Consider the following 11911-nt stretch of genomic DNA (forward strand, 5'->3'; position numbering starts at 1 on the left):
ATTTTAAATTACATAAAATGAATGTAGCTTAAAAAAGTTGAGTTTCTAAAACACATCTTATAACAGAGACATGATTTTTTAACAATCATAACTACTGTCCTTTTGTACAAAGTTCAGATGATGGTGTCGGTAAATGAGCATCAAGAGGAACATTAATCATAGTATAAGTTTAGATTAGCTATGGGAAAAAAAAAACAAGCAGAAATCTAAAGTAAAATACCTAATTGGAGGAGGGCCAATTTCAGTAGATTGAGAACGACTCTGGCCCAGATAAATTGGAATCAAAGACTGGCAGGCAAAACTGTAATCGAACAATGGGCTGCCTTTAAAGAGGATGTGGCTCGGGTACAGTAAAGGCATAGTCCAATGAGGGGAAAAGTATGGTAACCAAAGCCAGAGCTCCCTGGATGACAAAGAGATAAAGCAGAAAATAGGGCGTACGACAGATGTCAGGTTGAGAATACAATTGAGAACTAGGCTGAATATAGAAAGTTCAGAGGGTAAGTGAAAATGGAGATATGAGGGGCAAGGAGAGTATGAGAATAGACTGGCAGCTAACATAAAAGGGAATCCAAAAGTCTTCTTTGGGCACATAAATTGTAAACGGGTAGTAAGAGGAGTGGGGCCAATTAGGGACCAAAAAGGAGACCCAAGTATGGAGACAGAGGGCATGGTTTAAGTAGTAAATGAGTACAGGTTGAACCTCCCTTATCCGGACGAGGGGTAGTCATGTTAAATTGGATGGTACAGGTACTGAGCAAGGGGCTGGGAGTGTGGCAGAGATATCATGGGGGGGCAGGGGGTAGATCACAGGGTCAGGCCAGCGATTGTGGGAGTCGGCAGCAAGGAAGGACTTCAATTTGTTCACGTCGTAGTTCTGCGTGTGCGCCACCCGGATAAGGGAGTTCCAGATAAGGGAGGTTTCAACCTGTACTTTGCATGTCTTTACCAAGGAAGAAGCTGCCGCCAGTCATAGTGAAGAGGAGGTAGTTGAGATACTGGATGGGATAAAAATTGATACGGTACTACAAAGACCGGCTGTACTTAAAAGTATATAAGTCACCAGGACCAGAAGGGATGCAGAGGTACTGGCTATAATCTTCTAAGCCTCCTTAGATACAGAAGTGGAACCAGAGGATTGGAGAATTGCAATTATTACACCCTTGTTCAAAAAGGGGTGCAAGGATAAACCCAGCAACTATAGGCCAGTCAGCTTAACCTCGGTGGTGGGGTTGTTTTTAGAAATGATAATCCAGAGCACTCACGTGGACAAGTATGGATTAATTAAAAGGAAAGCCAGCACAGATTTGTTAAAGGCAAATCATGTTTAACTAACTTGGTGAGGTAACAGAGAGGGTTGATGAGGGCAATGCAGTTGATCTGGTGTACATGGACTTCAAAAAGGCATTTGATAAAGTGCCTAGCCCATGGAATAAAAGGGACAGTGGCAGCACGGATGCGAAATTGGCTAAATGACAGGAAACAGAGTAATGGTGAACGGTTGTTTTTCAGACTGGAGGAAAGTATACAGTGGTGTTCCCCAGGAGTCAGTACTAGGACCACTGCTTTTCTTGATATATATCAATGACTTGGACTTGGGTGTACAGGGCACAATTTCAAAATTTGCAGATGACAATAAACTTGGAAGTGAACAGTGAGGAGGATAATTGACTTCAAGAGGACATAGACAGGCCGATGGAATGGGCAGACACGTGGTAGATGAAATTTAACTCAGAAAAATGCAAAGTGATACATTTTGGTAGGAAGAACAAGGAGAGGCAATATAAACTAATGGATACAATTCTAAAGGGGGTGTAGGAACAGAGAGACTTGGGATACATGTGCAGGGCAGGTTGAGAAAGCGGTTAAAAAAGCATACGGGATCCTGGGCTTTATAAAGTGAGGCAATGAGTACAAAAGCAAGGAGTTATCGTAAACCTGTATAAAACCACTGGTTTGGCCTCAACTGGAGTATTCTGTCCAAATCTGGGCACCGCACTTTAGGAAGGATGTGAATGCCTTAGAGGTGGTGCAGAAAAGATTTACAAGAATGGTTCCAGGAATGAGAGACTTCAGTTATGTGGATAGACTGGATAAGCTGGCATTGTTCTCCTTAGAGCAGAGAAGGTCGAGAGGAGATTTGATTGAGGTGTTCAAAACCATGAGGGGTCTAGACAGAGTAAATGGGAGAGAAACTGTTACCATTGGTGGAAGTGTCAAGAACCAGAGGGCACAGATTTAAGGTGATTGGCAGAAGAATCAATGGTGAAATGAGGAAAAACTTTTTTTTTTTTTAAAACAGTGAATCTTTATGATCTGGAATGCATGCCTGAAAGGGTGCTGGAGGCAGATTCAATTGTGGCTTTCATAAGGGAACTGCAGGAAAACAATTTGCAGGGCTATGGGGAAAGGGACCAGATGAAGTATTCTTGCAGAGTGCCGAATGGCCTCCTTCTGTGCTGTAACCATTCTATGATTTACCTTTATGCAAGGCCATTTTGCTGTAAAATATTTCCCATTGGTTCATTCATTTTATTAACCAATAGAAATTATACACAAGAACGATCTTAAAAAAATCTCCACATCAATGTTTAGTATCCATCCAGCAGTTGCCAGTATTTGTCCTACCAATCAAAATAAATTCTGCATTTAAACTTAGAGACTGCAAAATTGGGATTGATAACTTGGTTTATAGACACTTCCTTTCAGCTCCCCTCTCCACAATATACTATATACTTTCTGAAGGTCACTCATGAGAAAGCAACGGTTCCACTTCCTCTTCATATTCACAAGCGAGTTCTGATGAAGGCCATTTTGTCCATTTGATTGCATCTTCTAGAATACCAACCCTTCCCTTTTTGCCATTACAACAGATAGTTGTTCTTAAATGAGTTTGGTGCCCTGGCCTCAACCGTCAATTATGGCAACATATTCCAGCTGATGACCATGCACTCTAAAGAAATACTTTCTGGTATCTGTCCTAAACTTGCCCGTCACAACTTGCTGTACTATTATCTTTGAAGATATTGTTCTGGGTTTACTTTTGCTACCCTATAAACATTCTCATGTACCACTACAAGATCCTCAGTAACAATTCTGCTCAAAGGTGAAGAGCTTACCCATTTGCTCCTCAAAGCTCATCCCTCTAACTCTCATCTGCACTGCCTTTAGGAATTGGTCGCCCACTTTTAAGTATGCAGTGCAGGTTCAAAACTGTAGTTTCAACAACTCCTGGCAATTGACCCGACTCCCCCTTCACTTTGTTTATTTCAGCCCCACGCTGCTTGTGCATGGTAGGAGACAAGTAAGCCAGCCTCCAAGTCTCACAGCAAGTTCTATCTCAGCCATGTACTACAGGTGCCTATCCACCCCCCAACATATGCAGTAATGTCTTTGCATGTGTACATATTAGAATTTATTTGCCACCAATTATCTCAAGCACAAAAACTTGAGTCCATTTGTAAAGCTAAAATATTGGCTGCCTCCTTAGTTCAGTCATTGCCCCAAGTGCAAATTTAACCATCTTGCACTCGGCCTGCAAATAAAAATAATATACATCAGTCAGGAGTTCAACTCTTGTTCAGCCAGTCTAGTTGATCATGTAGGTCTTTCACCCACATGCAGTTCTCAGCTGGACATTTTTGATTTCAGCCAATCGTATCCTAAGATAGCTTCACTCTCTCTCCGAATACTTGAGTTCAGTGAAATCATGGATTTACTGAGTTGAATTCACACCTACCTGTCCAATTCTAGACCATTACATCACTTTAAAAAAATTAAATTGCAAAATGTGCACTCACCTACCCTGGAGGTATATTGCAGTATACCATGTCTTAATCACTAGTCAGCAATTCTCCTGTAACCCGCCGTACCATTTCCCATTAACTGTTGATCACTTGCATGAAATCATTATTGTGTCGATGCAAGTACACGGCCCACAACATTAAAGCCCCCTTCCCCATGCATTTAACAAAAAGTAACAGAATTATAGGAAGACTGAGTGGCAGATTTGATCAGCACACTGCCCTTGCACCTCTGCAACCAGGATTGAAATCTAACTAGTGAATACTTTCTGCTGGATTCAAGCAGCCTCAAAATTTGTCTCATCAACAGCACAAAACTGCCCACTATTTGACAAAAATTGGCAATCTGAGTCAGAGTCCACGAGAATGGACAGCAGAAAAAATGCACAATGGCGCAGTACTAAAAGTTCATCCAAGGTTCAGGTTAAGGCAAATTCTTTAATACCTTGTATAGCAAAATAAAACTTGCACTGCACCTGGCCTGGAAATGCTTGATGCTGACACGGAGCAGGAAAAAAGTATTTCATTCCTTCATTTGAATATCCTCACCTTAATGAGCACATAAATCAGGTAACATAGGCACCCTCCCATGAATACAAGATTGCCATCTCAGGTTACTTTTGCAGCTTGTAGCATAATCTGTTCCCATGGATGTGATTATAGTTTTATAATCATTTCCAGGTATCCATTATTTATCAAATAATTTTTTTAAAATTTCAAGTATAGTAGCACTCCTGCTACAATGCCATCAGATTGAAATTGGGCAATGTCTGCAAACTGTGCTTTCCTGACCACCAGCAGCCTGACCCAATTTTGCATACATATAGTTACATCAGATGTACTAAACAGGATTATTAAACCGGTTCCTTCAGCTGACATGGGAGGAGTTCAGGATACTACAATTTCCTTTTAAGTGCAACAAAAAAAATCTGGCAAATAAATTCTTCCAAAATTTGCAAATAATTGCAGAATTTCCTCAAACCAACTCCAAGTTAGATGTCGTACCAAATCTGCAAGCAGTGCTGTCTGTGATCAGACCAAGTTCAACTGATAGGTGGACACATTATGCCACTAACATTGTTCACAATTTTTTTTTTTAAAAAGCATTACAACATAGCAAATTTGACAGCAATTAAAAAGCAGCTGCAAAAATTACATTTTGCTAATTTCCAGTTAACAATCAAACTGCAGTTTTAATTCTACCACCATTATTTTATGAAGTGTGTTAAGAAAGTCCAAAATAATAATCCAGATCTTCTTCAGTAGCGTTTACTTCTAAAGTGTGGGCTGTATACTGCAAGTGCACATTGCTTTAAAAAAAGTCAGCAGATCCTACCTATACTCACCACTATAAATTTTCCCAAAGTGGGTGGAACAGCCACTTGAGACATCAAAAAGCAACCTTGAGGAGTTACAGATGTTCTGTTGACACCACACCAGTGGCACCTAACAGTGGCCGTCTTTTACACTCAAATGCAGTGCCATCGGTCAGATTAAAAGAAATGCAATCAAGTTTTCATGTTTTTAATGTCATTATTACAGCAATGCAGCTAGCTATCAAGATTTGGATATGGCTGGGCCTTTCATATTTATAATAGTTGCAGACACAAATATTCAAGGTAAATACAAATTTTTAATAATTTTAAATAGTTATGACCCACCGGACCCGGGTATAAGTCCATTTGAAATTCGGATTGATTTCTACATGACAGCTTGCTGTAATTTTTATTAATGTAAATATATTTACAACCCACTCACATTAAATATATATATATATTTCTCTTTTTGAAGCGCTCGGAGGCTAGATTACAGTAGATTTCCTTAGGTTAGGCTTAATACCGAGGAGAGAAAATCAGGCCACATTCTATATACTTCCTTTTCAGAGACAGGTCTGATATAATCCATTTGCAATTAAGGGAGTCGTGTCGTCGTTTCTTTCGCCGTTTGGATGTATTTAAAAAGTTTCATGGAAAGCAGTTAGTTTTCTTTTTTTTTTATTTGCGGGAAAAAAACATCAGGTACCAAGCCAAAGCAGCTTCCATCGCCTGTTAGATTAAAGATCGCAAAGCTTCATTAAAATGTGTCCGGTTTGCTTAAAATGGCGACGAGATGGAGGGCGATAGCATATGTTTCGATTCGGCTGCCCCGGGTCTCCCGCACCCCCATCTCCTTTAGAAAGAAGCCGCGAGTGTCCGGCCGCCTCCGATCAGCCCGGTTATAGAGGGAGCTCTTTTCAATTTACTGCCACCGAGCGGGCCCTTGTAATAAAAAGAGACTGGTGGCGGGACTGGGGAAAGGCGCTCCTGCAGCGGCTGCAGCCCGAGAGCCGAGCGGAGCCCAGCCGCAAACAAAGGAGAAAGGCCTCGACTCACGCACGCCAAAAAGCAGCCCCGCGAGGAAGAGGCGCCGACCCACCCCCAGCGGGCCCTCGGACGGTGGAATGAATTTTTTGGCGGCTTTAATATTCGCCATTTGGGGTTGCTTTTAGCTGCAGGATTACAAGTTTTTTCCGAGTATTTTTCTGTCTGGATATAACGATAGAGGGAGACAAACACACCCAGAGCCGACAAGCCCCATCGTGACACCTAGAGGCGGCACAAAGGACCTGCATTCGGCCCCTTTAGCCGCTTTCACTTACATTTTCACCGTCTTTTCTTACAGAAAAAGTCCCTTTCGGTGTCTCTCGGTACCCGCGTGAGGTCCCTGGCTGCCCGAAACGCCCTGAAAGCGCGGCGCCAATCGGTTAAAACGTTCCCATTAGAGCAGGGAATAGAAAATGGCGGGGTCCAGCGTCACTGCGCATGCTCGGCACTTCCACAACTGTAGGGACGCGCGCGGGGCACTATGGGTAGGGAGAAAAAACCGCGCGAACTTTTTTTTCAAAAAAAACGGTTTAAACGGTCATCAACCGAAACGAGGGCACTGCGGCGAGGCCAAGAGCAGACACCCCGCCGGACGTGACGTCTACGAGGACATCATGGCGCCTCCTTCTGCATGATTCAGCAATTACAAGGCCCGGTGATTTCCGAAATCGAACCTGTTGTACCTGCTGCAGTAGACCTGTCAAGTTTGCTCCTATGGTATGATATGTAACTTATGTAAATGTATAGGAGAAAAAAATCTGCAATATAAACAAAAACTGCTTGAATACAGAAAAAAAGGCCTGTCAACATCTGAAAAAACATGGTATAATCGATGCACAGAACTGTTGAAGAGTCTCTACCCAAAACATTAATTTGGGTTGCCAAATCAGGCCGGACATGCTCCTGGAGGTTTCATCACATGACCTCCAACTGCCCCACATCCCAGTTAAACGGCATTTTTCCCATCTCCCATGTTCTAATTAAAAAAAAAAATAAACTGGTGAACATAAAAACATAAGAAATAGGAGTAGGGCATTCGGCCACTCGAGCCTGCTCCACCATTTAATAAGATCATGGCTGATCTGGTCATGGACTCAGCTCCACTTCCCTATGCGCTCCCCTTTACTTCCTTTTCGCTCAAAAATCTGTCTATCTCCGCCTTAAATATATTCAATTACTCAGCCTCCACAGCTCTCTAGGGCAGAGAAGTACATAGATTTACAACCCTCTGGGAGAAGAAATTCCTCCTCATCTCAGTTTTAAATGGGCGGCCTCTTATTCTGAGTCTATGTCCCCTAGTTTTAGTTTTCCCTCTCTGCATCCACCTTGTCACACCCCCTCATTATCTTATATGTTTCAATAAGATCACCTCTCACTCTTCTGAACTCCAATGTATATAGGGCCAACCTACTCAACCTATCCTCATAAGTCAACCCCCTCGTCTCTGGAAGCAACCTAGTGAACCTTCTCTGAACAGCCGCCAATGCAAGTATATCCTTCCTTAAATACGGAGACCAAAACTGTGTGCAGTACTCTAAGTGTGGCCTCACCAATACCCTGTACAATTGTAGCAGGACTTCTCTGCTTTTATACTCTATCCCCCTTGCAATAAAGACCGACATTCCATTTGCCTTCTTGATTACTTGCTGTACCTGCATACTAACTTTGTGTGTTTCATGCACAAGGACCCCCAGGTCTCTCTGTACTGCAGCACTTTGCAATTTTTCTCCATTTAAATTATAATTTGCTTTTCTATTTTTTCTGCCAAAGTGGATAACCTCACATTTTCCCACATTATACTCCATCTGCCAAATTTTTGCCCACTCACTAAGCCTGTCTATATCCCTTTGAAGATGTTTTGTGCTCTCCTCACAATTTGCTTTCCCACCCATCTTTGTATCATCAGAAAACTTGGCTACATTACACTCGGTCCCTTCATCCAAGTCATTAGTATAGATTGTAAATAGTTGAGGACCCAGCACTGATCCCTGCGGCATCTTACTAATCATTGTTTGCCAACCGGAAAATGACCCATTGATCCCGACACTCTATTTCCTGTTCGTTAACCAATCCTCTATCCATGCTAATATATTACCCCCAACCCCGTGAGCTTTTATCTTGTGCAGTAACCTCTTACGTGGCACCTTATCGAATGCTTTCTGGAAATCCAAATGCAGCACATCCACTCGTTCCCCCTTATCCACCCTGCTCGTTACATCCTCAAACAATTCCAGCAAATTTGTCAAACATGATTTCCTTTTCATAAAACCATGCTGGCTCTGCTTGATTGAATCATGGTTTTCCAAATGTCCTGCTACTGCTCCCTTAATAATGGCTGATTTTCAACCTCAACTCCACTTTCCTGCACTGTCCCCATATCTCTGATTGCCTTGATATCCAAAAATCTATGATCTCTGTCTTGAATATACTCACCGACTGAGCATCCTGGGGTAGAGAATTACAAAGATTCACAACCCTCTGAGTGAAGAAGTTTCTCCTTATCTCAGTCCTAAATGGCTGGCCCGTTATTCTGAGACTGTAACCCCTTGTTCTAGACTCCCCAGCCAGGGGAAACATCCTCTCTGCATCTACCCTGCCAAGCCCTGTGATGTGGAGTATTACAAAGATACTCAACACAAGTCTGTTTTGGAGAAAAGTGTCATGTATGTACATTCTGTTTGTAGCCACCAGATGGTGTCATTGTTGGAGGCCACTGAGCAGCATGCACATGGTGCTGCTCTGGTATAAAATGCCAGCGATTTTGTGAGTCAGACACTTTGGGCCTAAGTAAAGCAGAAGCAAGGTTGTACCTTGCTTAGTTAAACAGTACTCAGTTTGAACTTTTATTGCATACATAACATTTGGCGACGAGAATACAAGAACCTTTGCAAAATGAGCACGATTAGATTTTTAGAGCGATTCATGAAGGGAGAAGATTGGGCACACTTTGTGAGCCATTTGAACCAGTACTTTGTGGCCAACAAAATGAAGGGGGTTGACGATGCAGATCGGTGTTGGGCCGTGTTCCTCACTGTGTGCGGGTCAAAGATCTACGGTCTGATAAAGAATCTACTCATGCCGAGTGATCCAACAGAGAAAATGTACGAGGAGTTGTGTACATTGGTACGGGAGCACCTCAAGCCTAACGACGGCATCATCATCTCAAGATACAGATTTTATACACGCGTTCGATCGGAGGGCCAGAGCGCGGTGGATTTCGTTGCTGACCTGAGACGTCTAGCGGGACCGTGCAAGTTCGGGATGGTTTTGGCAGACATGCTGCGGGACTTCTTTGTTATCGGTATCAACCACGAGGTGATCCTGCGCAAACGTCTGGCGCTGGAGGAGTTGGATTTAAAAAGGGCCATCCAGATCGCTCAATCATGTATGACGACGGACAGGAGTTTAAAGCAAATATCGGTGAAGAACCGAAGCTCGGCAAGTACTGTAACTGCGATTGATTCGGCGTTCGACAGAGCGGCACATGGCAGGGCCTATCCAGCTGCGTTCGCGAAACCTGTGGCTGCCCAAAGTCCGCCAGGGGGAATGTATCCGACTTCTCCGTGTTGGCGTTGTGGGGGAAATCATCAGCACCAGCAGTGCCAATTTAAGCAATATAGTTGCAAAGGCAGTCTGAGAGTGGGGCATCTCCAGTGCAATTAAAACAGTATTGAAAGAGATGGCGGAAGTTAGAGCAGATGCATTCGTTATAATCTACCAAAATTTTCTGGACTCTGGGGAGGTACCATCGGATTGGAAAGCAGCTAATATAACGCCTCTGTTTAAAAAAGGGGGCAGACAAAAGGCACGTAACTATAGGCCGGTTAGTTTAACATCTGTAGTGGGGAAAATGCTTGAAGCTATCATTAAGGAAGAAATAGCGGGACATCTAGATAGGAATAGTGCAATCAAGCAGACGCAACATGGATTCATGAAGGGAAAATCATGTTTAACTAATTTACTAGAATTCTTTGAGGATATAACGAGCATGGTGGATAGAGGTGTACCGATGGATGTGCTGTATTTAGATTTCCAAAAGGCATTCGATAAGGTGCCACACAAAAGGTTACTGCAGAAGATAAAGGTACGCAGAGTCAGAGGAAATGTATTAGCATGGATCGAGAATTGGCTGGCTAACAGAAAGCAGAGAGTCGGGATAAATGGGCCCTTTTCGGGTTGGAAATCGGTGGTTAGTGGTGTGCCACAGGGATCGGTGCTGGGACCACAACTGTTTACAATATACATAGATGACCTGGAAGAGGGGACAGAGTGTAGTGTAACAAAATTTGCAGATGACACATAGATTAGTGGGAAAGCGGGTAGGTTAAGCGAATGGGCTAAGGTTTGGCAGATGGAATACAATGTCGGAAAATGTGAGGTCATCCACCTTGGGGAAAAAAAAACAGTAAAAGGGAATATTATTTGAATGGGGAGAAATTACAACATGCTGCTGTGCAGCGGGACCTGGGGGTCCTTGTGCATGAAACTCTTTTTGGAGTTCCTTGTGCATGAATCCCAAAAAGTTAGTTTGCAGGTGCAGCAGGTAATCAGGAAGGCGAGAGGGATGGAGTACAAAAGCAGGGAGGTCCTACTGCAACTGTACAGGGTATTGGTGAGGCCGCACCTGGAGTAGTGTGCAGTTTTGGTCACCTTACTTAAGGAAGGATATACTAGCTTTGGAGGGGGTACAGAGACGATTTACTAGGCTGATTCCGGAGATGAGGGGGTTACCTTATGATGATAGATTGAGTAGACTGGGTCTTTACTCGTTGGAGTTCAGAAGGATGAGGGGTGATCTTATAGAAACATTTAAAATAATGAAAGGGATAAACAAGATAGAGGCAGAGAGGTTGTTTCCATTGGTCGGGAAGACTAGAACTAGGGGGCACAGCCTCAAAATACGGGGGAGCCAATTTAAAACCGAGTTGAGAAGGAATTTCTTCTCCCAGAGGGTTGTGAATCTGTGGAATTCTCTGCCCAGGGAAGCAGTTGAGGCTAGCTCATTGAATGTATTCAAATCACAGATATAGATTTTTAACCAATAAGGGAATTAAGGGTTATGGGGAACAGGCGGGTAAGTGGCTGAGTCCACGGCCAGATCAGCCATGATCTTGTTGAGTGGCGGAGCAGGCTCGAGGGGCTAAATGGCCTACTCCTGTTCCTAATTCTTATGCAAGTGTCCGCAGATGAGCAAGCAAGCTGCGACACACCACGTGGAGGATGAGAGTCAGATTAGCGCGGATCCGGATACGCAATCAGAGATGCCAGAGGAGGAAGTGTATGGACTGCACTCTTTCTTAACCAAGAGTAAACCAATTTTGATTAAGGTGAAGTTTAACGGGATACCAGTATCGATGGAACTGGACACAGGGGCGAGTCAATCGATCATGAACGAGAGGGCATTTAATAAGCTGTGGGATACTAAGGCTGCGAGGCCCAGGCTGAACCCTGTTAACGCCAAGCTGTGCACGTACACCAAAGAACTGATAAAGGTGATTGGCAGTGCACAAATTAATGTGTCGTATAACGGTGCGATTCACGAGTTACCCCTGTGGATTATTCCAGGCAATGGCCCAACGCTGCTCGGCAGGAGCTGGTTGGAGAAAATCAGATGCGACTGGAACGACATAAAGGCGTTGTCGTCGTAGGAAGATACATGTGCCCAAGTATTGAGCAAGTTCCCCTCGCTATTCGAACCAGGTATCGGCAATTTCAAGGGAGCCAAGGTGCAGATCCACGTGGACC

The 11911-nt window shown here is 43.5% G+C and overlaps 1 protein-coding gene across 4 annotated transcripts in view; it reads right to left on the reverse strand.

Annotated features, from left to right (window-relative positions):
• ctcf (CCCTC-binding factor (zinc finger protein)) overlaps positions 1 to 6635 on the reverse strand; it is a 47983-nt gene extending 41348 nt beyond the window's left edge. The window contains exon 1 of one of the 4 annotated variants that reach the window (XM_070897964.1): positions 6442 to 6635. The gene's annotated coding sequence lies outside the window, so the exon portion shown is untranslated. Of the gene's footprint in view, positions 1 to 5561; positions 6298 to 6441 lie in introns of those variants that run through there. The other 3 variants (XM_070897965.1, XM_070897962.1, XM_070897963.1) reach the window with 3 other exon arrangements.
• Between the last annotated feature and the right edge of the window lie 5276 nt (positions 6636 to 11911).

The sequence above is a fragment of the Pristiophorus japonicus genome, chromosome 13 (assembly GCF_044704955.1).
Source record: "Pristiophorus japonicus isolate sPriJap1 chromosome 13, sPriJap1.hap1, whole genome shotgun sequence".
Lineage (NCBI taxonomy): Eukaryota > Metazoa > Chordata > Chondrichthyes > Pristiophoridae > Pristiophorus > Pristiophorus japonicus.